Consider the following 27,941-nt stretch of genomic DNA (forward strand, 5'->3'; position numbering starts at 1 on the left):
TGATGACGACCAAATTAATAGAGTTATTAACAGACACTTTGTGTGCCTATGATGATCCTTTGCTTAAATGAGCTAATATGAATCATATATTTACTATATATTATTTTAATTTTATCATTTTATATATTACCTTTGATACACTCACTTCCATGGTTTTTACTCATTGTGATTTCTCTTGTTCTTAGGCTTTTCCTTCTCTAGAGTGTCTCTTAATGAAGCCTCTCGATCCTTTGCTTACATAAGCTACTATGAATTATATATTTACTTACAAATATTTTTAATTTTATTATTTTATTTATTAATTATATATTTATATTATATTATTATATATATTTATATGCTACATTGTATTATATATAAAAATAAAATTCTCCCTTGCCTTGGAAAAGGGAGGGCTGCTCACCTTGGGAAAGGGAGGGAGATACGCTAGCCATGAGTAGCCTAGCTCAAGCTGGCCATGCATGTCGGGAGTGCACATGGCCGACCATCGATGGACTTAGTGGTCGAAGAAGTTGAGAGCTTGGAGAGCATTGACGATGACGACCACCACCAATAGTGAGGTTGAGAGCTTGGAGAGCATGGGCAGCGGCGTGTAGACAGAGAGGTCGAGCAGCTTGGAGAGAGAGCATCAACGATAATGGTGGCATGTGAGCTTGGAGAGCTTGGAGAGATGGCGGAGAAGTGTGGACCTAGCTAGCCATCTACACCTATTACACAATGGTGCCAACCCTAGACTCCAACACAAGCTTGTCCTTGAAGATGCAAATGCCAGCATGCTCCTACAGAAAGTAGGCTTAACTTTTTTAGACTGCCGCCATGGAGAATGGATTTACTTTGATGCTTCCAGGCAATGGCATCTTAGGGCCAAACCACTAAAGCATTTCATGTGGACCCTATCAAAGGTCAGGGTGGGCAAAGGGTGATTTTGAGGTTGACAATGGAGGCAGTGTAAATGCACTAAGGTTGCTACCGAGGGTAAGCCATGCTTGGATAAAACATAATGCCAAAGAGGTGGAATGTATAGCTAGCTCTATTTAGACCCACCAAGTTGGCAAAGCCTCATTAGATAGATGTTGGGCTCCTCTATCTTGTCACCTCGGCAAGAGCCATATGTGCATACTTCCCATTTTAGAAACCACCACTAAGGATCTCACACTAAGAATGGATGCTCGATCACATATTTTCTAATAGGTAAGGAGCCACACTAAACCTACTAGTGGTGAGTAAGAAGTTTAAGAAGTAAAAACTCACCACCAACCATAAAATGGCCTTACGTCAGACTAGACGTCAAGCAAAATAAGGGCTTTGAATATGAGAATCTCAAGCTAAATTACCAACAAGTACCGGCTCAATCTCTATATCTTATCACCATAGTCAAGCCAAACGATCGAGCAAACATGAACATGGCTCACATGATCAAGCAAGAGAAACCTCTCAACTAGGTGGATTACTTTTATAAAGAGATCCAAATACCTTACCAAACCCCTATGGCTCAGATCCAAAATCCACAAGTATTGACAAAAGGTGATTCATCATGCCCTTTCAAAGGAGATGTTGCAAAGGAGATGCTACCACTTGAGAGAGCACTAACTCCAACAAAAACCACTCGTCAAGGTAAAGCTATGACTAAAAGATTAAGCAAGCAACCAATGTCTAGAAAAGCCTTTACACAAGTCCCTCAAACACCAAAGCTACCAATGTTGACTTGGAGCACATGGAAAGGGTATCTAGATCCACAAATCAAGGGGAGCACTTTTAACACCTAATCACTTAAACATGCCTAACATTGTTCTAATCCTTGTATTCGCAAGTCTATTGAAGAGGCATGAATCTAATGGAAAAAATGTGTGATTCATTATCTTGCTCTCATTATGCTAATGTGATTAAGTTCTTAATCATATCTGATTAGTTATCATCTTTATGTTAATCCATGGCTCTAATCTAGTATGATCCTCCATGATTAATCTTTCTCATTCACATCACACATTGCCTCCATAGTGGTTTCATTTTAGTCTTTTTAAGTTTTTAAAACTTTTCTCCTTGCTTACCTACATAGTATCCTTGTAGCCATAGCAACCATAAACTCTAGCTTCTTAGAATTCCTTCAGAGGATAGAGTTTTGAGAATGAGCTCTCACCACCAATCTTTTGTGAAAAAATTGGTGTGCAAAAAAACTATGATGTTGCACACCACTAATCTGTTACTCACACAAGAGCTATGAGTATAAAGAGACCACCATAAAACCCTATTGTGCAATAGATGCTAATAATAAGCACTGGAATCTAGTGGATTTTGTCAACTTCATCTTTAACAATGACAAGACATTATGCAAGCATTTGAGAACATTTTGTGAGAAATTATTTCTTGTAGAACAAGGGAAATTAAGACAAAGTCATGTGCACGTGAGGATAAAAAATGTAGGGACAAGATTCTTGTCATGGGACATGATAATATACATGAGTTTGAAGCAAAGGGAGGGCCGACATCCTTGAAGAGAGGGAAGTCCTCAAAGTGGACTATGGCTCACATTTTAATCCAGTAGCCCACCTAGTTCTGAAACTATAGAGATGAAGGAGGTGCAAGAGGACTTGGACCCCACAACTAAATGGTTCTTTTCAGTTGCCTCCTAGAGATGAAGGAGGTGCAAGAGGACTTGGACCCCACAACTAAATGGTTCTTTTCAGTTGCCTCCTAGAGAAACTAAAGAAGTGATGGAAGAAGACCGTGTGTTGTAGGAGGAGGAGGTCAAAAGAGCTCCTCTCAATATTAAATTCTTGAACCTTGTCATTTTGGATAGGCAAGAGTTTCTCTTTGTTGATATGATTAAGAAGCTTGTGGGGGCCTCACGGACTAACCGTTTTATATGGAGGAGACAATCTCAAGCACAACTTGTGACAAAAGTAGATAAGCTGAAGCACAACTTATGACAAAAGTAGGTAGTCAACAAGTGATGAACCTCCTAAGGGCTAGGAGCTCCTCTACTAAACTGTAATATGTGATAAAAAGTAGGTAGTCAACAAGTGATGAACCTACTAAGGGCTAGGAGCTCCTCTACTAAACTGTAATATGTGATAAGAAGCATTGGCATTAGCAACATGCATGGCATTAAGTCTTCCTCGTGTACATTATTACATCTCTTAATAGAAGCGTGGTTACATGTGTCTTTGCCTATTTTCTCCTTTGTAGCAACAAGGGTGGTTACATGTGTCTTTTCCTATTAACTCCTTTGCAGCAAAGGAAGAAAGGCATATGATAGATGTTTAAAAGGGATGATGCTTAGGAGCTACCTCAGATAATTGCCACCTTCAATGCTACGAGTCATACATGCGGACTACACTAACCATGTAGTTGAAGAGCTCGTGAAGTTCAAAGTATTGTGCAAATATATTTGCAAAGAAGGCATCACAAAAAATAGTAGCAAAAGAAGGCATCACAAAAAATAGTAGCAAGGCATTATTAGTACTAGGAGTTCACCCCTCTTTTATTTCTATAGTAAATGCCAAAGGAGTGTCCTCTCAAGATGCTCTTATGATGGCTTCTGGGAATTCTAAGCCACAAGTATTAGCACACACTAATTTTTGCATGTTTAAATACTAATTTTTGCATGTTTAAATACTAATTTTTGCATATTTAAATACTAATTTTTGTCTCATTCCTTCTATGGATGGTGTAGTCACATATTTTCTTCCACACTTCAAACTATGTATGGATTTTATCACTTGTATGTAGAATATGCCTTGTCTTTGAGCCACCCATGCAAAATTTTATAGGTTGACCTTGTATTTGCCATGTGTTTTCGCATCCTTTGTGAATTTTACCAATGTCCATGCAAGCCCACTTTTGACAAAACCTCTTCTAGTTTGATGATACACTCAGCATGTCTGCTTCATGTCTCTAGTTCATCTCTGTGTTCCATGCGTAATTGATGTGCAACATGAGAAGCTTGTCTAAGATTCTCAGCCTGTAGGGTACATGGATGGACATGGCGAAGAGGGATGTCAAGAATCTGGTCCGAATCTCTATTAATTGCATGCCAATTTGGAGACATGCTGCTTCCCTTTTTTTTGGGTGCTTTGTGCTCTTTGGAATTCCTTCTTTCTTTCCCTTTTTCTTTGCATTAACTTTGTTCTTTCCTTTCTCAACTTCAACTCTGGTATGGAAACACCACAGGCATGTAAATTTTGAGTTTGCATCCATACATACACTTTAATGTCTTTAAAGCACTTGCCAACACTAAATGTGCCCTATCTACCTTTAGATTCATCTGTGTAGATTGTTGTAATCACATTTAAGATCTAAATCCTTTCAAAAATACTATTTAAGTATATATCAACCTCAAACTCAGCCACCCACCAAATATTTTTCCAGGATTGCACACAAAAACATTCTTTTTCTTCCCTCTTCTTCCTCTTGTTTTTTTTAAAATATATTATCAGGTTCTCTTGCATCTTAACTTGGTGAATCTTGGAGAGGGACTCGCCTTTATTTGGCTCTAATGGTATGTCGAGTTCTTCTATGGACATCTCCTTACCCTATAGTACATTGTCCATAAATGTCAAGCATACCCTGTAGTACACTATCCAATGTCAAGCTTCCCTCTCCAATTTGTGACACTTGACCACTTGACATTCTTCCACAACTTAGTAAAAAATATAACTCATCCATTGCACTCAGCCCCCATGTTAATCCATAAAACTTGATCATTGGCTATTGATGAACAGTAACCAAGTCCAAGTAGAGGTTGTTAAACTCATCATAATGAAAGGAAGTTACTTCCAAGATAGCTATGGAATCTCGAATATACTGATTAGACACCCAACATGGCACCCACATCAGATTTCATGTATAATGCTAGGCATGGAATCTTGAACATAATGATAGACCCCCAACATGGCAGCCACGTCAGAATTCATTCATTATCTAGCCATGCTAACATTGTAAGGAGTGGACATCAATTTCTCTCATGTGTGCATCTTTGAAGATCCTTTATAGTGCTTCATATCCCATGCAACTAATTAGAATGCTATCACATGCATCTAACCTTTCTAGTGGACTAACAAGATCCTTTAGCTCTTTAGCAAACTAATTATGAAGCATGTCATGCAAACTTTTTTTATTGGGATTATCCAACATGATGATATCTGCACTTTTGACAAACGTGCCTTAGTAGGCCAATCTTTGTTTTCTTTGCTCCAATATTGTATTCGGTGCAATATCGTATCCGGTCATTTTGACAACATGCCTCAGTAGGCCAATATTCGTTTTCTTTGCTCTAATATCATATCTAGTCATTTGACTAACAAAATTTCTATAAAAGTTAATAAAAGCATCCTTAGATAGCCTATAGACATTTAATGATAATTCTTAAAAAGAAATAAAGGATAGAGCATACACATTGTGGTTCTTAGTCTTGTTTTCCTTGCACTGCTGCATTCAGCTAAATCAATCCACCACTTGCCGCTTCTTTTTTCTTTCTCAGAATCCCATGAGAATATTGTTAGTCTTGTTTTCCTTACATACAAATTGTGGTTCTTAGTCTTGTTTTCCTTGCACCACTGCATTTAGCTAAATGACTCCACCACTTGGCGGCTTCTTTTTCCTTTCTTAGAATCCCATGAGCATGTTCTTTTTCCTTTCTCAAAATCCTAGGCATGTTCTTTATGTTTGCAAGGTGCTTTGAATATTTCAAGATGTCGTTTTAGCATTGAAAGAGTTGTTACAGAGCTAAACCTTATCAACTTCCAATCCTCTAATTTTGTTCTCCATGATAATGTGTTCTCCAATGCCTTGATCTTAGCAGTTAGATCATCAACTTGTTCTTGCATCCCTTTGATTGTTTGCAAACTTAGAAGAATAAGATTATTTGTTCTCGCGTAACCTTATTTATGTTTCACATAGAGCTAAGAAGCTTAGTAGCTAGCTCATCAACTTAAGTGTAACCTTTGATTATTTGCAAATTCAGTAGAATAAAACCATCTAGAGCAAAGAAGTAGTCTTCTATAATATCCAAGAAGATACCATTGTGTCCATCACACAGAAAATGTAAAAACATAGTAACATTTCAAAAGGAGGGGGGTGTAGTAGCCCTCTCATCAATAAAGGATCCACTGGGTAAATCCTACCATCTATCCAAAGATCAATTCTCTACTTATTACTTGCCCCAAGTCGACATCTGAGTAAATATGACTTCCTCTAGTACTTCAAAGGCTTGTGTTCTCATGGACAAGATCTACATGCAACCTATATCTAGGAGGCTTGTTAGTGATATCTTGGAGAGGCATTTTGCAGAGTAAGGGTTGCAAAGTAAGGGGGAGAAGAACCTTGGGAGGAAAGGGGCGAGGAAAGTGTTAGGGGTGTGTGCAGAAGGAGGAGGAGAAGAATCACATAACAAAAAGCTTCATGATGGGAGTGCACAAAATATAAGGAAGAAAAATGGCACGCGGAAGAGCCGTAAGGGAGTTTTGTAGGTGATGTTGGTGAGGGAGGGAGGGAGGGACACGTGTAGAAGTAGGTGATAGCTTGCATGAGGGAGAGGAATGGAACATAGTTAATGGAGGAGAGGAGGAGGTGAAGAGGGGAGAAGATGAGGGGAGAAGGAGGAAAAGCGGGGAGGAATAGAAGGAGAAGGTAGAAGAATAGAAGGAGAGGAGGAGGAGAATGGGAGTAATAGAAGGAGAAGGAGGTGAAGAGGGGAGCAAAGGAGGAGAGGCGGAATAGAAGGAGAAGGCAAAAGAAACGAGTTGGAAGGAGTAAAAGATTTGAATTTTGAATATTGTGGTGATAAAAAAGTGATTGAAAGGAGGTGGAAGGAGTTTAAATTTTGTGGTGATAAAAAACTGAAAGGAGGTGGAAGGAGTAAAAGAATTGAATTTTGAATTTTGTGGTGATCAAAAAGTGACTCCAAGATGTGCATACATAGTTATGATTAGTATGCATCTTTTAAGTTGCATCATAAGCTACTATACCTATTAAAATATACCCATCGGAGAGTGATTAGCCAAAATAAGTTAGCACCTTAAGAAAAAAAAAGCCTTAAAATTCCTAATGACACCTCTTAAAGGGTCCCCAGAACATCTCAACTCCCCCCTGACGACCTTGACTAAAGACCTTAACCACCAAGAGACCCCCACCCCTCACAAAAACATCACAAGCACTACATGTATTTTTTATTTTCCACTCGTGTGACCTTCTGGCCTTGTGCAACATTGGCAGTGTTGGGAAATGCTAAGTAATAACACACATTATGGGGGAGCCACGACGCCAAAATGGGAAGTTGCATTTGTTGTAACTTGAAGGCAAGATCCAACAGCATGTTTCATCAAGGCTAAGGTAAGCTCTTGACTTGAACATATTTGGTGCCATTAGTAAGCTCTTGACTTGAACATATTTATCGCGAGGGACAACCTTAGCACTGTTTTTCCGTCCATTCCAAGCTATTGGGGATGACCCAATTTTTCCTGGTGTTAATTAAGAGGTTACACTTCCAAAAACATACGATTTTGGAGTATTGATGTGTCTGTTTTTAAATTTTAATTTTGATTGAAAGTTTATTTTGCATAAGGGTAGTAGGGAAAAACCTTGGATTTTTGGTGATTTGCATAAAATTAGAGCCTAGGAAGCTTAGATTTCATTCTTTTGATCCAAGAATTAGCTTAGCAATTATGATTGGGAGTGTAATCCACTCCCAAAACATGAGCATTAAGCTCCATTATATTGAATTAGAGTGGGATTGTCAATTTTTGTTTATGCATTATGCATTGTTGAATTGGTAGAAGTAGAAACATGCAAAACCATCTAGAAACAATAAAAAACACTTAATTAATTGCATTATAACCATTAACTAATACTAGGACCTATCACCCCATCAAGTCCAAAAAATCACAAAAACCACCTAAAACTAGGCCAAACCAACTCTCGGTAGGGAATGTGAGCCCAGAAAAAGACGTGCATCTACACACGTAAGGCATGAGTCTAGAGACATGAGCCATGAGCCTAGACACATAAACTTGTAGGTGTGAGCTTGGAGACATGTCTCGTGAGTCGTGAGTCTAGACACGTGAACTTGTAGACGTGAGCCTAGAGACGTGTGTGGTGAGAGCTGAGCCACGAGCATGGGTGAGACCTGAACTTGGGCACTTGAGCCAAGAGACGTGAGCTTCGATACGTGAGGCTAGAGGTGGAAACTTGGATAGGAGCCTTATTTTGTAGACATGAGCTTAGAGACTTGAACTTGGAGACATGAGTCTAGAGGTGTGAACCTAGTAGAGACATAAACTTGGACACGTGAGCCTGGAGACGTGAGTCTAGAGGTGTGAACTTGGAGACGTGAACCTAGACATGTGAGCCTAGTAGTAACAAAAAAAAAAAATCTTATTTATGTAAAAAAAGACCTTGTTTGAAACCATATCAAACCTGATTTAGAAACACAAGGAACCTACTCAATGTGGACTAATTATTGGAAATGATAATATAGTCAATTACAACGCATCAAACCAGACCTCCTCAAACCCACCAAGCCTTCGATTCGAGTAAACGACCAACAATTGACTAGGGTTTACCCAACTTTTAACTTCTAGATGCTATGTTGGTCGTAATCCCCTTCCTATTTCAAATGCTATCCTCTTAACGTGTCTTTTGCATATTCACGTGGTAGTGGAATGTAAGGAGGTGGTTACAAGAGAACCTCTGTTTTAGGGTACGAGATCTCTTGCCCAATGGAGTTGGGTGTGCAGTCTCTAATGGCACTTGTCCTCTGCTAGCTTGACCTTGAGGATGTAGGTTGCAAGGACCGAGGACACAAGAATTCGTTTTGTAAATGTCCTTCTGGATCCCTTTATGATGAGATAGTCCAAGACACTAACTCCTTATCCATCCTCATGTTTCCTATTCCTTTCGTCCAAATGGAGAAGAATTGGAACTTGATTCTATGTGGTAACGACACTTCCCTAATGGGCTCTTGTGGAGAGCGGGACCCCTACTTGCGCTATGTGTGCTTGTTGTTATTCTTGGTGGTATGGCAAAAGAGACATGTCTAGTTGCTGTCTACTATGGTTGTTGGGTTTCCTGTTGGTCACGGTTAGCTTGCGATAAACCTAGCTCACGATTGACACCAAATGTTTAAAACATTATGGCATTAACATGGTTTGACTGCTTTTTGTGGGAGTGAACCTTGAGGTTCTAGGTCATGATCCCACTCCTTCATTGCAGCTGCACCCAAAAATAGGGTAGTTGATTGCATTCCAAGCTCGTAGGCCCGTGGCTCCTATTTGCAGGGGTTCCAATGTTCTGTTCCTCCATCCACATTTTGTGTTTCGTTAACTCATTGGAGATCAATCAAGCCTGCCAGTAAAGCTAAGCCGTAGTGGCATCCAAGATTATGTTGTGGATGGAAAATTATTCTCCACGCTTAGCCATGTCTAGAACCTCATCACTGGCGTTATGAGGGCTATCGCTACAAGATGCACTTCGTGTACCACCCATTTTCCCATTAATGCCAGCATTTCCTCCTCCAAAGACAACTAGCTTCCTTGGCGAGGAGTGGGTCAGGAAAGCGGACATGCTCAAGTGACGAGAGAGGAGGGAAATGGCTTGGTCACCCAGCACAGAGAGCAAGCTAAGGCCTTGGTCGCCTCAGAGTACAGAAGAGAAAGAAGGGAGCCCTAGTCACCGTCTGTTGCTGCCTGCTGTAAGGGAGAGGTGAGCAGACCACAAGGCCGTCATCTGCGCACTGAAGCAAAGAAAGCTTCCGAGAAAGCGAGAGAGAGAGAGAGAGAGAGAGATGAATACCTCTTGAACATATATTTAGAGGTGTGAACTGCCTTTCTGAAGATCCAAGGAGATCAGCATGGAGATGATTCTTGCTCAGCTACCTTGTTGACCTGTGGTTACATCAACATTTTTTATATTCGTAAAGCTGAAGAGATGTTGCTCTGTTTCTACTACTCCCACCGAAGTTACATGTGGGAGTCTTCCCCGCTCTCTCCAATGCCCCCCATGATGCTTGTGTGATCACAAGCAATCCTATGCACAAATATGTGGTGAGACTTCTTGTCAGACGGATGATGAGTTGACATTAGAAGGTGTCAAGTAGTATAGGTGAATGTGAATAAGGAGGATTAGAGAGATGAGTTGACATTAGAAGGTGTCAAGTAGTATAGGTGAATGTGAATAAGGAGGATTGGAAGATTGAATTCTTGCATGCTCTATACGAAGACCCTTTCACAATCACCCAAAGCATGATTTTTATCTACACTAGGAGGAAGGTGGGACTGGCTCATTGTTGGCACAATGCATGCTTGTGACAACAGAAAGGAAGGGTGTGTGATAAAGAGAGCGATAGATTGGTTCCCTTCTAGTGTGTTCAAAGTGTTCAATGCAATCACATGTGGTTTCCATGCTCATCTTCTTTTATGTACGGAAAGGAAGAGAGAGAGAGAGAGAGAGAGAGAGAGAGAGAGAGAGTGTGAATAGAGAGCGTGATATTTTCTGAACTTTCATAGTTATTTGATTGATCATGCTCATGAGCTAATGCCTTTCCTCTATAGCATGTTGTAATGATGGGTTGTTCATTTTATCTTGGGACTATGTAGATGGAGACCTTGCACCTTTTATTCGCTACTAATGTACTCTTTTTGAATGTCCACATGGTAAGCACATGCCTAGCTCTTTGATTTGTGTGTGAGCAAGGCATTGAGAGGACGAAGGGAAACCTTCTGCCACCACTGGCGTGACAACCTCACCAAGTGGCTTCATTATTACAAAGCCGTCGGCAAAGCCACATGCTTGGTAAAGAGACCGAGACACCGGCCCATCAACCCTGAAGCTGGCCCAAAAGTAGGCCCCGTTGGTAACTTCAAGGCATCAAGACACCCATGATGCAAACATACCAACCTTAAAGCCGATGCAGCCGCAAGCCACCACATGGCACACCAACATTACCACCACTGCCGACAAGGCAACACTATCGTTGACAAGAAGCAACCAATGTGAACAAGACCACATCTGCTACTATTGGCAGTCTAGCAAGTGGTGATCAATGTGGCGTCGATGTCCGCATCTTCTCGACAAACTGGGAAGCACAAGTAATTTCTTCACCCTCCTTTTATTTCTTATTTGGGTTTCCCACTGAGTGGGTAGATTGCTCTCCATAGAGAGTAGAGCTGGTACAACTGGTTGTTTGCAGGTACTCTCCTGGAAAGTGCAAACACATCTTCCAGAATAGTCAAAAACCTTTTCCGAACATGCACTCACCACATAAAGACCATGCACTCACCACACAAACCTAAGGACTTAATCCATTGCGCACAAGGAACACCTCACGTGCGGATGATGCCATATCCTGTTGCAAATGGGCGTCCCAATCACAATCTATGGAGCCGCCCACACCCATGTACCCAAATGATGATCTTCACACTCAGCGGTGATTCATTCCACCATGCTCAACATCTCCCTCCAAGGCACAAAATTAGCTTACATCCATGATAATCAAGCAAGGTCGAGATGCCCAAAAGGTCAAAGCAACATTGCATGCTCCAGGTCAGCATTGCTCGATTTTTCAACCCCAAGCTGCTGTAATACTTTAGTATTGCTTCACTTCTTTCTGCCAACATCACCACCATGCTTCATGCAAGCGGGCCGCAAAGCCACCAACACTTCAAAAAGAGGCTCAAAAAGCGCCCAGATCCCTTTGGCCATGGCCGACATGCAACCCATAGTGCATGGTTAATGTACTCGCAAGCCTGGGTATCCTAAGTTCTTCCATTCTCAGGAACAACCCAACCTCAATCCCGCCTTATCGGCCACTCTCGTTACACATCAACCACCAATTCTCTATCTTAAACCATGTGTAACAGTCAATGAAAGCACAATGAAAATTGTCAAAGAAAGCAAAGTGTTGAAGTTTTCACTGGAAGAAGCTTCTACATGGACACCCCTTTTGCCCAATGCCCATGCACACCACTTGCAATATATCCACAGGTTCTGCATGTAATACACATGTAATAGACACACAGGCATTGTTCTTTCATAAACTTGCATTGAGCCTCATCATTGACAGCACTGTTCTTTCATGAACCTACATTGATCCTCATCATCGAGATCATTCTAGTAACAAGTTTGTGGATGGGGAGACGATGGCAATGGGCGCAAGCCTGGCCCATGGTATGACCCATCGCCTAGACCTTCCTCAAAACAACAAAAACATGCTATCACCTTACTCTATCCTAAGAGCTTGACAATGCCAAATCCTTCGAGCCACAGAGGCCGCCATTGCAGCTATTATGGGCACAACCTTATGCAAAGTCTGTTTTGCTATGCCTCAAACAAAGTATAAATCTTGACTCCCCCAGAAAAGGGATGTCAAATAAATGTCGAAGAAAGCAACAAAGAGAGGTGAAGAAAGCAATTGACTTGGAGAAGTGCACCCTTATAGGCACACCCATTGCCCATTGCCAATACCCATCACCTACAGATTTCACTATACGGGCAGTTCCTAGCACGCATTCCACTAATCTCATAAGGTGCAGACTGTTTCTCCCAACTTTCTTATGGTGGTTAAGGATCCATGCTGCTACCACAACCAACAAGGGCCTGACATAAAGAACCTGTCAAGGGTGTCCACAACTACCCATCACTTTGCCCTGCATGTGGTTGTGGATCAATTTCAAACTAACCACTTTACCTTGGTCGCCATCTCCATGGCATATCTTGGACTATCCACACCATTCACTTCTTGACAACAGCCTCACTACCGACGACTCAGGTGACACGAGGACGCGATCACCAACTAGGAAGGGTGGTATGCTAACTACTATGTTGGTTATTAACATGGTTTCTCGCGCCTGATGGAAAGACACTTTGCTATCTTACTCACACGAATGGGCATTTATCTATTGTAAGACTCCGTCGAAACATATAATTTACCATATACTCAATGTCAAATAAGAAAAGTCTACGGACTTAGTGTACGTAGTTGCTTAAGACTAGTAATAGAGACTAACCATTTTTAAGTTTGGTTAGACTGGTATGAAAACTAATCACTGGTACATAAGTAATTTTTAACACAATAAGCAATACACAACCATTCCCTTGCAATACACAACCATTCCCTTGCAATAGTTTTCTTGTGAGCTCTCCTTCTTTCCTCTTGTTACTTGCTTGTATGCTTTTGAATTCATGCTTGCTACCTACATATACGCATGCTTGAATGGGTTTGATTATAGGTTTCACTCTTTGATTAGGTTCTTGTTTTCTTGTTTTTTTGGGAGAGAACCATCACGAAGGACCATCTCCTCTTGCCTCCATCTAGGCATTAAGAGTCCTCCCTTTATCCTTTTGGCAAGGAGCATTCCGATATGATAACGAAGTGAGGCTACGACGGATGAGCTAGTGCAACAACAATGGGAAATTACATTTGCAACTCAAAGACAAGATCCAATGATATATGCTTCGACAAGGCTACGATAAGCTCTTGACTTGAACACTACAAACTTCATGCCTTTTATCCATTATTATCATCACCATCCATAAACCTTAGTCTACAACCATATAATATAGCAACATCTAAACAAATAAGTTTGTGTGCTAGGTGTAAAATAAGTGAACATTATTCTTTAGTAGTTACCTTAATTGTTGGTTTCCTCAAGATAGAAATATTGCGCCTAAGATGTGCACACATCATCTAGGCCAAGATAACATTACAAAGACACTAACATAATGGCAATGCTACAAAGACATCTTCGGCCAAATCAAGCACTATGATTGTAGATTGAAGGTTCATGTCGGTGAAGAGCTCCATGCTAACCAAAGTGTGGTTTAACAACAAAGCTTCACTTGTTAGAAGAGCGAAGTGTGATTTTGGTGTTGAAGGGAAAAGGTCTTACTAGCCAATGTGTGAGGCTGTCATGGTTGTCAAGAGATGCATCAGCTGAGGACTAATGGTGTATTAGTTCAAGTTTGTGGAAATCTTGGATGAGGGCTCTTCCTCAGCTGGTGTATTAGTTCAAGATTGCGAAAATGTTGGATGAGGGCTCTCTGACCTTCAAGGTTTTCAATTGGTTGATAATTCTAATCTTGTCAACCTGAGTATGAGTGAGGGAAATAGAGGGTGGGATATTTAAAAGGCGACATGGTAAGGTTGGAGATCGAGAGTCCCAAGGAAACAAGTTCAATTCTCCCCCTGTGCGAGCGATGGCATTAGTGTGTGAGAGTAGAGTAGTTGTACTTTCAAATTCAAGTCATGATATATAAAAAAAACCCAACAAGAAAGTTTCATAGGCTATTACAGGCGTTAACAGACCTCCTCCCTGTCCCAAGAGAGGAGCTCTTGTAGACTTGGAACCCAAAAAAAAAAATTCACTAAAGATACAAAATTATTGACCCTCTGCATTGCATACAATATCACCTTAGGATTGTACAATCTGCAGCTTGAGTTTCTTCAAAGCTCAAGGGATCTTTACAACAGCTTTCACAAGCCTAGTGTACAACCTGAACAGATGTACACGTAACTCCATGACTGTTCTTACATATTGATAAAGGGTTTTTTGGGCAGTAAACTGAACCACCCAGATTCAGGTGTTAATGCCTACAGACTTAGTTACATGCCAGAGACGTGACAGTGTTGACACCACCAACACTGGTGATACTTACAAATAGCTTGCATCTGCAAACACTGATTACCTTGAATCTCTAAACACGATTAAGAAAGATAGGTTTAAGGAAACACAATTAAGAAAGACACTAATGACACGCATTGCTGGCTAACCAAAGGGGTTAGTTATGCTGAGAGAAGTCTGCTGGAGCTGGTGGCAGAAAAGGTGGCAAATTACTGCTGCTGCTATGTGCAGCCTGTGCTTGCTGTATTTGCATGGAGAGTTGCGATTGCAAATGAGGTGGCATTTGAAGAAAGGGTTGTTTTATTGTTTGATGATGTGTATCAACAGTAAAAGCATGCTTAGTGGCCGATTTCAACCACTGTACCTCTCCCTTCAAAGTCTCGTTGAGAGCTGTCATCATCAGATAAGAAAAATGAGAGCTTAGCACATCTTTCCCCAAAAACACAGATTTCTTTTTCTCTCTCTCTCTTTTTATTTGCCTGGCCTTAGGCTCAAGATTCTCCTGTAGTTACCGATTTTCCACCACCCGTAGGCGTTTAATTATTTGCCCATAGGCGATGCCGCCGAGGAAGCATCGAGTGGGGTTTTGAAAAAAAAAAAAAAAAAAAAACACATTTCTTATACAACATTAATTCCTTTACAATGGCACAAAAGCTTCTCCTTCTACCTATGTTTTTGCATCCCTCATAGTAACCTTTTGATAGAGATTCTAAGATCAGTCTCACTGGTGTAACGGTGGCATAAAAAAAAAATTTCCATGAGGTCTTATTCCATTCTTAATCGCACACGAGAATTTCACCTTGCTACACACCATACTAAACACACACACCCAAGTACCACAAGGGGGTACCATGGGCGTTGCAAGTTGATTTTTGTGCTTGAGAACTTTAAGTTGACATGAACATGATTATGTATACAAGCATGGCACTGCCAGGAGTTAACACAGGTCCCTTATCAAAATCTCTTCCCTTACTCAATATGATGTTACTGCAGCAAACACAGGTCACCAAGCCTGTTGGAGGGGACTATATTACCTGCTGAAGCCTTTTCTCTCAAGGCTATTCCTTGCTCAAAAAGTCTGATGTCTGACAAAGTGGACCTGCTAGAGGCACATGTTCGGAGAGAATCCACAATATCAATAAGCCTCCTATATATATCGATATAGAGGTAGCCATCATCCTGGCTCTATCAAGCCCCTGGCAGAGGAGGCCCAACATTGGCAACCAACATAGAGTTTTTATTGTGCGAAAGGGGTCATTTCAATTTCCACCAAATAGGTACCTTAATTAGATAGCAAAAGGAAATAATTCAAGGCAGGTGACGATCTTTGAATGAGGTATCATCATCTTCGTTCCATCAACAAAAGAAAGTAAAAGGGTGTGTGTTTTTCTTGCAGTCTATGAAAGCTTAAACCTTCGTAATGAGAAGCTGAAAAATGAATGAGAGCTGATATAATAAAAAATGCTACAGATGAAGTCATCTTAACCTGCAGCAAAGCTTCAAAAAAAAGTACCACGACCTACAAAAGTCTTATGACAAAGATTGAATGAAAAGTTACAGCTCACCATCACGAAGGTGTGCTTGCTGTTCCATGGCCTGCAACTGTAGTTTGAGCTCGTTGTTCTCTGTTGAAAGACATTGTGTATCCCTCTACAACACAAGAAACCCTAATAACTCTCTCTCTATCTTTCTCTCTCTCTCTCTCTCTCTCTCTCTCTCTCTCTCAAAAACACACACACACACACACATCTCTCTCAAAAACACACACACACACATGCACCCAGAGGTACAATGTGACACACTGGAGCATTGTCAATGCCATACTTGTACAAAACTAGTACCTTTTTAGGATTATTTGTCGTATGCCGTGACCCCATTGTGAGCCCTAGTCCAAGGAATGTCAGGCACAAACAACGTAGGGTTTTCCAAGCAAACAACGTAGGGTTTTCGAAGCCTAAAGTGTCAGAGTCTGTCACTTAACCCACTTGGAGAACAGTCAGTTCATGTAGGTTACCCTAGCATAGCACCCATATAGAAGCATGTAGAAGTTGTTTAGCAAAAGGGATTAAGGCTCTAGGCCAGCCAATGAGCCTTGCTTGTGGGCCGCCATGGGCCACACCAAAAAGGGCATACATGAGTCCTACAACCAATTGCAGTGGCTTGGATTTTAGACAGCCAGTCGACCAGGTTCAGTGCAGTCAGCAGCATTTGGTACAATCGGCCAGCATGCAGGATAGCCAGGAGAACACACGTGTGAAGCGATGATGAGAAAGTAGAATTTGATACTAAATATCAGCATTCGTGAGCATAGAATAACTGGCCGACAGCAGTCCACATAAGCCACCAACAGCCTGTGAGCATATATAAGAAGCCGCTCAGCCCTTGCATAAATCATCTCATTCTTTCATAGATTTAGCAATAAAACATTGCAGAAGTATGTGTGCTTGAGTCATTGGACTTGTGCATACATCACTTCAGCCAGGCATTCATTTTGCTACTGTCCAAGGCAGTCCGAAGCTATCTTCAGCATTCAGCCTTCAGTATTGCATTTCCCTTGGCACATCTGGGTGTGCATAAGTCTCTCTAAAGTGGCTTCACAGTCGTCTTCAACCGGTTTGATGGTTCAGTAGATGTTTGGTCTACATTGTCCTTGCATTTGGCAATCCTTGTAAAGAAGTTCTCCAAAGCAATAAATCAAATACTCCTTCTTGTGGGATGAGAGCCTTAAGTGCGTAGATAGGGACCCAACAGACTCGTTCAAGTTGGGGTAGAGGTAAAAGGGGACGTGCCATACTAGCAATGAGTGGCAGTGTCCAAGACAAGAAGTGGACGAGAGCTGTCTAAACTGAGACATGAGTCTTGGCAGCCAACACTAAGGGAGAGTAATACATATTAGGGGGGGCCGTTCTCATAAGTTGGTCGTGGCATGTCGTACACTTTTGTTTTCCATTAATGGAATCTACATATTACAAAGCTCTGAAGTCAATGTGTTAAAACAAAACACTTGCATGTTACAAAATCGGAGATTACACATAACTAAACTAAATTTAATGACTGCATTTCTTGTTGAGTCTCGCCTCTAGCAAAACCAATCAGTGGCATTTGGGTGCTAAGAGGCAACTAGCCATCTCAATGTCACAAGGAGGGTGACATGTGGAAGCTAACAAGCAGCTGGCCATTGAGTTGCTCTACTTGTGCTCTTGTGCAGCATAAAGAAAGGAGGTTGACCCATCTGTGTAGAGGGAGGAACTACATCGGAGAATACTAAGTAAGACCAAGAGAAGCTGGAGAAAGGCAAGGGGTCTTGATTCCAAACCTTCTTAAAGGCCAGCCCCTTGATCTGAAATCAAGTGGTTGTGATGCTCTTCCACATAAAGAAGAGTGTTAACAAAAGCTGATCAGATAAGACGGTAAGTGAAGTCGTTTTTTCAGGCTGCAGTGTCCCGGCGAGTGTTGGCTCCCTTTGCTCTTCACCCCTTCAAGAGGACTCCATGGCAGCCAACTTATTTTTTGAAGCAGACCTCCAGCTCTTGGCATCAATTGCCGTACCATCTAGCTGTGCTGACTTCTGCTATTTAGGGTTGCTACCCCTCTGTGTCACCTGCAGCTAGCGCCGTCAATGCTGACTTCTGCTATTTAGGGTTGCTACCCCTCTGTGTCACCTGCAGCTAGCGCCGTCAATGCTGCTGCCCCTCCGTGCCTTCTGTGCGCCAGTACACCGCTGGCAGCTACAATTTGCTGTGGGCAACCACGCTACTGCTGCTTGTTGTGCGCAGCCACCTCAGCCGGCTGCCGGCCAGCGCGCCAACCCCTTTGCGCCCTCCCTCATGTGCACCAGTTGCTGCCAAGCACTTCTCCCACCTTTGCCACTGGCTGAACCAATATTCTGAGCGCCATCTGACAAACTTCCACATGGATTAAATTCCGGTTCATACGCCTGTGTAAAGTTTAAAGCAATAAACTTCCGGCTGATTCCCATAAGCTTTATCATCCACACTTTTTCCCAAAGGGTCTTGTTTACAAGCTTGGGGCTCCTTGGACTTTAACTTGATTTGGATTTGGACTTGGACTTGGATTTGGATTTGGACTTGGACTTGGATTTGGACTTGAACTTGGACTTGGATTTAAACTTGGACTTGGACTTGGATTTGGACTTGGACTTGGGATCTGGACTTGAACTTGGATTTGGAATTGAACTTGGACTTGGATTTAAACTTGGACTTGGACTTGGATTTGGATCTGGACTTGGACTTGGATTCGAACTTGGACCTAGACTTGGATTTGGACTTGAACTTGGACTTGGATCTGGATTTGGATTTTGATATTGGATCCGGTACTATCTCGGTGAGAGATTCTTGTGGGTCATCCCCGGCATCACAAATCTTGTGCCCCAACATCGACATCAACTTGGGTTTCTACATTGGCATATTTGTTCATTTCGACATCGACATCGACATCGACGTCCTAGGTTCCCATCATGAAGTCTTGGATCGGCCTCATAGTTGTTCACATCGACATCGACTTGGGTTTGGATCTTTATGCTACCAAAGAGGATTTTAAACATGTGTTGGAACAAATTGTAGAATGGAGATTTGGTGACTTCTTATGATGGAAACACGTTTAGGTGAAACAAAGGATTTGAGACCAAAAGTGAACAAAGGAAGGCCATGCTCCACCTTACATGGGGCAAAGAAGCATATTGACCACAATTCAAGCTTTGGAAAACTACTTTTTATTAAGCCTTCTATGAGAAAGAACATTATATGTTTGAGAATGTTTGGTTTTGTCAGATGGTCAAGTTTTGATTGACAAAAGCTAGTAGCAACGTTATTGCACCCATTGAATGTTCTATGGGAGAATATTGCTATGGATTTTATCTTTGGATTGCCAAAGTCAAGGAATGGAAATGATAGTATTTGGACCTTTTCTTCTAGATTACCAAGAAAATCAAGCATGTATGTTATCAGTTGGACTTTCTAGAGCATTGGAGGACACATAATGCCTTCCTTGACAGTTTATTGGAACCATGCATAGGGTTACCCCCACACGAGCGTGTATTGAAGGATCCATCAAGCCAGAACAGATTGAGTTTCATTCTGTGAGAAAAAGAGGAAAGACGGTGGTCAGAAAGCTCCTCTTGGAATTCAAGAATTATTCGCTACTGAATGCGAAATGGATACCAAAGAAGTACTTCAAGGACTAACCACATATACTATGAGCTTATGAGGAAGTGGTTGGTCTAGATGTATTTTAAGTACAAATATAGATGTCTTGCAATCAAGCCAGATTCAAGAGGGAGGAATTGTACCTCTAGCCCTCTTCATTGTATATATATTGGATTCGAATTGATCATTATTCTACTTATATAATGGTTATTTGGACATGCTCTAGTTTGGGTGGCAACTATACCTGATAGCCCAAGGAGCAAGATGGTAACAACGATGCCAGATTGATGGCAACGATGCCAGAACGAGATTTGTATATGGGAGAGGCAACGATGCCCATTCAACGATAACGATGCTAGATATCTTGAGACTTGGACTTCAAGGTCGGACGGTCATTGCGACCAGATGGCCTAGATGACTAAATTGGACTTCACAGTTGAGCGGTGATTGTGACCAGATGGCCTAGATGATTATATTGGATTTCATAGTCGGGCGGTCATTGCGACCAGATGGCCCACATGCTTGTATTGGACTTCAGAGTTGGGCGGTCATTGCGACCACATGGCCCAGATGACTATATTGGATTTCATAGTCGGGCAGCCAATGCGCCGAGATGGCCTAGATGACTATTGATGAACTCTTGGGTGGTCCTAGTGACCAGATGGCCTTGAGGATAGTCTAAGCGGTTTCTCTTGGGAGCCAGGTAGCTTAGCATGGTTTTTGATGAAACCAGACAGGACAATCCATGAACAGGAGAATCATTACTTGTGCAATGCATACTGATGTATGTTTCAATTTCTTTGACTTTGTGAGCTGTTTTTGATGTGTAGACAATGGTTGGATTTATGGCATGTGATAGTCCACTGGGCCCCACACTACCTGGCCAGTACTTGGAATACCCAGTAGACGCGAATGATACATACTTGTTTGTTGACTAGCTTCTGTCTAGTTTTTGGTAGGTATGTATTTATTTTATCTAACACACGTGACAGTCGTATTATCACGAACAAAGACATTGGTTGAAGATAAGGCATAGAGATGAGCAAATGACACCACAGATATGGAAAAAGACCATATATTTTTCCATTTCATGGAGTCATGGACATTTATCCCTAGTCATGAGCTGGTCGGCTACCTCTACATGGGCATATGCACAAGCTCACCAGACAAGGCTACTACTCGGAACATATCGATGTACTGGATGTACTTGGAACATATGGATGTAGCTGGAACATATGGAACACTTGTTGAGGACAACTTCGATATAAGAGAGAGGGAATGTAACTATTTGGCCCTCCTAGCTCTATTTCACATGATGGAACCCTTGCCCGGACACCAGACAAGTGGAAGAAGGCATGGGGACAATGACCATAAGGTTTGCTCAAGAAAAAGCACCAGTCTTGGTCAAAAAGCAAGAAAATGCAAAAAGTCAAACTGTGTTGACCATGAGCCAGGAATTTCATTGGCAAGAGGAGACTGAGCTAAAAAGTTGTTTTTCAAAAAAGTAGCTCCAAGGCCAAAAAGCAAGGCCCTAAAGTTAGAAAAGCAAAGTTAAAGAACTTTGATAAAAGTTGAGTAATATTTTATTATTAAAAAGGAAAAAGCAAAGATAAAAAGAACAAAGCAAAGTAAAAGAAGAAAAAAAAGCAAAAGCATTGCTTTTGGCAAAAAGCAGGGATCTCCTTAGGTGTAAAAAGGCTTGAACCTCTCTTATAGCACGAGGAACAAGATCCAACAAGATTGAAGAACTTCTTCATCATCACCACCATCAAGATCGTGGAAGTGGGCGTGAAGATTGTTTGGAAGATTGCCACCTTCTTTTCATCATCATCGGGCTGCTGTCCTGTTCAGAACCGCCTACAGCCACCAGCGCAGCCAGCCTACGCCACTTGTACCTGCTGCCGTACCATCTTCTGCTGTTTAGGGTTGCTTGCAGCTAGCGCCGCCGCCCCTCCGTGCCTTCTGTGGCGGCTACTGTTTGCTGTGCGCATGTGCCCAGAGCGCTGCCAGCCAGCGCCAACCCCTTTATGCCCTCCCACATGTGCGCCAGTTTCTGCCAAGCACTTTTGCCACCTTTGACGCTAGTATTACCACCGGCTGAACCAATATTCTGAGCGCCATCTGACAAACTTTCACATGGATTAAATTCCAGTTCATACGCCTGTGTGTGTCTTTTTTGTGGGCTGTTTTTCTTCAAGTTTAAAGCAATAAACTTCCGGTTATCATGCACACTTTTCCCCAAAGGGTCTTGTTTACAAGATTTGGACTCTTTGGACTTGAACTTGGATTTGGATTTGGACTTGGACTTGGACTCGGATTTGGACTTGGACTCGGATTTGGATTTGGACTTGAACTCGGATTTGGATTTGGACTTGGATCTAGACTTGAACTTGGATTTGGAGTTGAACTTGAACTTGGATCTGGATTTGGATTTGGATTTGGATTTGGACAGACTGGTGTAAAAACGATTTGCTGCTCTGCCGGCCTACCTCTGCAACAGACTGGCTCATCATCGTTCCTCTGTAGCAGCTGCCGTCGGCTCCAACATCCTACAAACAACAGCGTTTCTGCCCACACATCTGTCTACTGTCGGATTTGCACATAGCAGCAGCCCGGCAACCTTCTGCGTTTTTCTGCTCCTGTGCAGTCCTCTGGCAGCCGCCCAACCCTGCACCCCTTAGGTATTGCAGCACCCTCGTCATTAGTGTCTGCATCCATCAGGTACAGCGTCACCCTTGTCACTAGAGCCTGCACCACTACATTTCCGCTACCCACTACAGACATCTACTACCTCGGAGTGCCACTGCATCCACCAACGTGAGCCTTTGACACCGACCACCTCACAGAGTGCCACCATTGTCCTTGACGCGAGTCTTCGTCACCGACCGAGCCCCTTCTTCTGACATCGACATCTTCACGGAGTGCCATGGTTGTCCTCGACGTGAGCCTTCGTCCGCCGACCGTGCTTTAGCTTTGACCTCATCTTTGCTTCTTCGCCAGCCTACTACTCACAGTCACCACACATCAGAGGGCCTCTTGTATAGGATTAAGTCTTCCTCGTGTACATTATTACATCTCTTAATAGAAGCGTGGTTACATGTGTCTTTGCCTATTTTCTCCTTTGTAGCAACAAGGGTGGTTACATGTGTCTTTTCCTATTAACTCCTTTGCAGCAAAGGAAGAAAGGCATATGATAGATGTTTAAAAGGGATGATGCTTAGGAGCTACCTCAGATAATTGCCACCTTCAATGCTACGAGTCATACATGCGGACTACACTAACCATGTAGTTGAAGAGCTCGTGAAGTGCAAAGTATTGTGCAAATATATTTGCAAAGAAGGCATCACAAAAAATAGTAAAGGAGTGTCCTCTCAAGATGCTCTTATGATGGCTTCTGGGAATTCTAAGCCACAAGTAATAGCACACACTAATTTTTGCATGTTTAAATACTAATTTTTGCATGTTTAAATACTAATTTTTGTCTCATTCCTTCTATGGATGGTGTAGTCACATATTTTCTTCCACACTTCAAACTATGTATGGATTTTATCACTTATATGTAGAATATGCCTTGTCTTTGAGCCACCCATGCAAAATTTTATAGGCTGACCTTGTATTTACCATGTGTTTTCGCATCCTTTGTGAATTTTACCAATGTCCACGCAAGCCCACTTTTGACAAAACCTCTTCTAGTTTGATGATACACTCAGCATGTCTGCTTCATGTCTCTAGTTCATCTCTGTGTTCCATACATAATTGATGTGCAACATGAGAAGCTTGTCTAAGATTCTCAGCCTGTAGGGTACATGGATGGACATGGCGAAGAGGGATGTCAAGAATCTGGTCCGAATCTCTATTAATTGCATGCCAATTTGGAGACATGCTGCTTCCCTTTTTTTGGGTGCTTTGTGCTCTTTGGAATTCCTTCTTTCTTTCCCTTTTTCTTTGCATTAACTTTGTTCTTTCCTTTCTCAACTTCAACTCTGGTATGGAAACACCACAGGCATGTAAATTTTGAGTTTGCATCCATACATACACTTTAATGTCTTCAAAGCACTTGCCAACACTAAATGTGCCCTATCTACCTTTAGATTCATCTGTGTAGATTGTTGTAATCACATTTAAGATCTAAATCCTTTCAAAAATACTATTTAAGTATATATCAACCTCAAACTCAGCCACCCACCAAATATTTTTCCAGGATTGCACACAAAAACATTCTTTTTCTTCCCTCTTCTTCCTCTTGTTTTTTTTAAAATATATTATCAGGTTCTCTTGCATCTTAACTTGGTGAATCTTGGAGAGGGACTCGCCTTTATTTGGCTCTAATGGTATGTCGAGTTCTTCTATGGACATCTCCTTACCCTGTAGTACATTGTCCATAAATGTCAAGCATACCCTGTAGTACACTATCCAATGTCAAGCTTCCCTCTCCAATTTGTGACACTTGACCACTTGGCATTCTTCCACAACTTAGTAAAAAATATAACTCATCCATTGCACTCAGCTCCCATGTTAATCCATAAAACTTGATCATTGGCTATTGATGAACAATAACCAAGTCCAAGTAGAGGTTGTTAAACTCATCATAATGAAAGGAAGTTACTTCCAAGATAGCTATGGAATCTCGAATATACTGATTAGACACCCAACATGGCACCCACATCAGATTTCATGTATAATGCTAGGCATGGAATCTTGAACATAATGATAGACCCCCAACATGGCAGCCACGTCAGAATTCATTCATTATCTAGCCATGCTAACATTGTAAGGAGTGGACATCAATTTCTCCCATGTGTGCATCTTTGAAGATCCTTTATAGTGCTTCATATCCCATGCAACTAATTAGAATGCTATCACATGCATCTAACCTTTCTAGTGGACTAACAAGATCCTTTAGCTCTTTAGCAAACTAATTATGAAGCATGTCATGCAAACTTTTTTTATTGGGATTATCCAACATGATGATATCTGCACTTTTGACAAACGTGCCTTAGTAGGCCAATCTTTGTTTTCTTTGCTCCAATATTGTATTCGGTGCAATATCGTATCCGGTCATTTTGACAACATGCCTCAGTAGGCCAATATTCGTTTTCTTTGCTCTAATATCATATCTAGTCATTTGACTAACAAAATTTCTATAAAAGTTAATAAAAGCATCCTTAGATAGCCTATAGACATTTAATGATAATTCTTAAAAAGAAATAAAGGATAGAGCATACACATTGTGGTTCTTAGTCTTGTTTTCCTTGCACTGCTGCATTCAGCTAAATCAATCCACCACTTGCCGCTTCTTTTTTCTTTCTCAGAATCCCATGAGAATATTGTTAGTCTTGTTTTCCTTACATACAAATTGTGGTTCTTAGTCTTGTTTTCCTTGCACCACTGCATTTAGCTAAATGACTCCACCACTTGGCGGCTTCTTTTTCCTTTCTTAGAATCCCATGAGCATGTTCTTTTTCCTTTCTCAAAATCCTAGGCATGTTCTTTATGTTTGCAAGGTGCTTTGAATATTTCAAGATGTCGTTTTAGCATTGAAAGAGTTGTTACAGAGCTAAACCTTATCAACTTCCAATCCTCTAATTTTGTTCTCCATGATAATGTGTTCTCCAATGCCTTGATCTTAGCAGTTAGATCATCAACTTGTTCTTGCATCCCTTTGATTGTTTGCGAACTTAGAAGAATAAGATTATTTGTTCTCGCGTAACCTTATTTATGTTTCACATAGAGCTAAGAAGCTTAGTAGCTAGCTCATCAACTTAAGTGTAACCTTTGATTATTTGCAAATTCAGTAGAATAAAACCATCTAGAGCAAAGAAGTCTTCTATAATATCCAAGAAGATACCATTGTGTCCATCACACAGAAAATGTAAAAACATAGTAACATTTCAAAAGGAGGGGGGTGTAGTAGCCCTCTCATCAATAAAGGATCCACTGGGTAAATCCTACCATCTATCCAAAGATCAATTCTCTACTTATTACTTGCCCCAAGTCGACATCTGAGTAAATATGACTTCCTCTAGTACTTCAAAGGCTTGTGTTCTCATGGACAAGATCTACATGCAACCTATATCTAGGAGGCTTGTTAGTGATATCTTGGAGAGGCATTTTGCAGAGTAAGGGTTGCAGAGTAAGGGGGAGAAGAACCTTGGGAGGAAAGGGGCGAGGAAAGTGTTAGGGGTGTGTGCAGAAGGAGGAGGAGAAGAATCACATAACAAAAAGCTTCATGATGGGAGTGCACAAAATATAAGGAAGAAAAATGGCACGCGGAAGAGCCGTAAGGGAGTTTTGTAGGTGATGTTGGTGAGGGAGGGAGGGACACATGTAGAAGTAGGTGATAGCTTGCATGAGGGAGAGGAATGGAACATAGTTAATGGAGGAGAGGAGGAGGTGAAGAGGGGAGAAGATGAGGGGAGAAGGAGGAAAAGCGGGGAGGAATAGAAGGAGAAGGTAGAAGAATAGAAGGAGAGGAGGAGGAGAATGGGAGTAATAGAAGGAGAAGGAGGTGAAGAGGGGAGCAAAGGAGGAGAGGCGGAATAGAAGGAGAAGGCAAAAGAAACGAGTTGGAAGGAGTAAAAGATTTGAATTTTGAATATTGTGGTGATAAAAAAGTGATTGAAAGGAGGTGGAAGGAGTTTAAATTTTGTGGTGATAAAAAACTGAAAGGAGGTGGAAGGAGTAAAAGAATTGAATTTTGAATTTTGTGGTGATCAAAAAGTGACTCCAAGATGTGCATACATAGTTATGATTAGTATGCATCTTTTAAGTTGCATCATAAGCTACTATACCTATTAAAATATACCCATCGGAGAGTGATTAGCCAAAATAAGTTAGCACCTTAAGAAAAAAAAAAGCCTTAAAATTCCTAATGACACCTCTTAAAGGGTCCCTAGAACATCTCAACTCCCCCCTGACGACCTTGACTAAAGACCTTAACCACCAAGAGACCCCCACCCCTCACAAAAACATCACAAGCACTACATGTATTTTTTATTTTCCACTCGTGTGACCTTTTGGCCTTGTGCAACATTGGTAGTGTTGGGAAATGCCAAGTAATAACACACATTATGGGGGAGCCACGATGCCAAAATGGGAAGTTGCATTTGTTGTAACTTGAAGGCAAGATCCAACAGCATGTTTCATCAAGGCTAAGGTAAGCTCTTGACTTGAACATATTTGGTGCCATTAGTAAGCTCTTGACTTGAACATATTTATCGCGAGGGACAACCTTAGCACTGTTTTTCCATCCATTCCAAGCTATTGGATGACCCAATTTTTCCTGGTGTTAATTAAGAGGTTACACTTCCAAAAACATACGATTTTGGAGTATTGATGTGTCTGTTTTTAAATTTTAATTTTGATTGAAAGTTTATTTTGCATAAGGGTAGTAGGGAAAAACCTTGGATTTTTGGTGATTTGCATAAAATTAGAGCCTAGGAAGCTTAGATTTCATTCTTTTGATCCAAGAATTAGCTTAGCAATTATGATTGGGAGTGTAATCCACTCCCAAAACATGAGCATTAAGCTCCATTATATTGAATTAGAGTGGGATTGTCAATTTTTGTTTATGCATTATGCATTGTTGAATTGGTAGAAGTAGAAACATGCAAAACCATCTAGAAACAATAAAAAACACTTAATTAATTGCATTATAACCATTAACTAATACTAGGACCTATCACCCCATCAAGTCCAAAAAATCACAAAAACCACCTAAAACTAGGCCAAACCAACTCTCGGTAGGGAATGTGAGCCCAGAAAAAGACGTGCATCTACACACGTAAGGCATGAGTCTAGAGACATGAGCCATGAGCCTAGACACATAAACTTGTAGGTGTGAGCTTGGAGACATGTCTCGTGAGTCGTGAGTCTAGACACGTGAACTTGTAGACGTGAGCCTAGAGACGTGTGTGGTGAGAGCTGAGCCACGAGCATGGGTGAGACCTGAACTTGGGCACTTGAGCCAAGAGACGTGAGCTTCGATACGTGAGGCTAGAGGTGGAAACTTGGATAGGAGCCTTATTTTGTAGACATGAGCTTAGAGACTTGAACTTGGAGACATGAGTCTAGAGGTGTGAACCTAGTAGAGACATAAACTTGGACACGTGAGCCTGGAGACGTGAGTCTAGAGGTGTGAACTTGGAGACGTGAACCTAGACAT

General features: G+C 41.4%; 1 long non-coding RNA gene across 1 annotated transcript; it reads right to left on the reverse strand.

The window, feature by feature from the left end:
* Positions 1-14,266: 14,266 nt before the first annotated feature.
* LOC147608337 (uncharacterized) lies at positions 14,267-18,582 on the reverse strand. The gene is made up of 3 exons (XR_015264545.1): positions 17,929-18,582; positions 16,178-16,262; positions 14,267-15,002 (listed from the first exon to the last, which is right to left on the reverse strand). It is a non-coding gene; the product is annotated as an uncharacterized LOC147608337 (long non-coding RNA).
* Between the last annotated feature and the right edge of the window lie 9,359 nt (positions 18,583-27,941).

The sequence above is a fragment of the Cibotium barometz genome, chromosome 53, assembly GCF_041138505.1.
Source record: "Cibotium barometz isolate CiBa-2024 chromosome 53, ASM4113850v1, whole genome shotgun sequence".
NCBI classification, from domain to species: Eukaryota; Viridiplantae; Streptophyta; class Polypodiopsida; order Cyatheales; family Cibotiaceae; genus Cibotium; species Cibotium barometz.